The 931-nt window shown below is 63.8% G+C and overlaps 1 protein-coding gene across 1 annotated transcript in view; it reads right to left on the reverse strand.

Moving 5' to 3' along the window:
* Positions 1-931, reverse strand: part of NDUFS3 (NADH dehydrogenase (ubiquinone) Fe-S protein 3, 30kDa (NADH-coenzyme Q reductase)) — a 9,269-nt gene that overhangs the window by 3,649 nt on the left and 4,689 nt on the right. The gene's annotated exons all lie outside the window — the stretch shown is intronic.

A 931-nucleotide genomic window follows, 5' to 3' on the forward strand; every position in this document is an offset into this window, starting at 1 on the left:
CCCGGCACGCTCCCGGGAAAGGCTTTATCGCCCGGGAGCGGGCGGGACACAAGCAGGACACGCACAAAACCACACACACCAGCGGGACACGCACACACACGCGCACCAGCGGGACACACACACGCACACAAATGCACACACACGCACGAGCGGGACACGCGCACACCAGCGGCACACGCGCACACACACGCACCAGCGGGACATGCACACACCAGCAGCACATGCACACACGCACCAGCGGCACACGCACACACCCACCAGCAGGACACACACACCCACACGCGCGCACACACACGCACACACCAGCAGGACACACACGCACACACACCCCCACCAGCAGGACACACACACACACACCCCAGCAGGACACACATGCGTGCACGCGCACACACACCCACACACGCCCCAGCAGGACACACACGCGCGCGCACACACACACACGCACACACACCCACACACCAGCAGGACACACACACACACACCCCACCAGCAGGGGACACACACACGCGCACACACACAGGCACACACGCGCGCACACACGCGCGCACACACACGCGCACGCACACACGCACGCAGGACACACACCAGCAGGACACACAGGCACACACACACAGGCACACACCCACACGCACACACCCACATGCACACACCCACACGCACACACCCACACAAACCAGCAGGACACACACACGCACACACACACACCAGCAGGGGACACACACACACACACGCACGCACACACGCGCACACACACGCACACACAGGCACACACAGGCATACACGCGCGCACACACACGCGCACACACACGCGCACACACACACACACACGCGCGCGCACACACACACGCGCACACACACACACACGCGCACACACACACACACGCACGCTTACACGCAGAGGGAGCCGCACCACAAGAGAAAAACCATCCCC

The sequence above is a fragment of the Chaetura pelagica genome, unplaced genomic scaffold (assembly GCF_000747805.2).
Source record: "Chaetura pelagica isolate M959 unplaced genomic scaffold, ChaPel_1.0 scaffold55, whole genome shotgun sequence".
In the NCBI taxonomy this organism is placed as follows: domain Eukaryota; kingdom Metazoa; phylum Chordata; class Aves; order Apodiformes; family Apodidae; genus Chaetura; species Chaetura pelagica.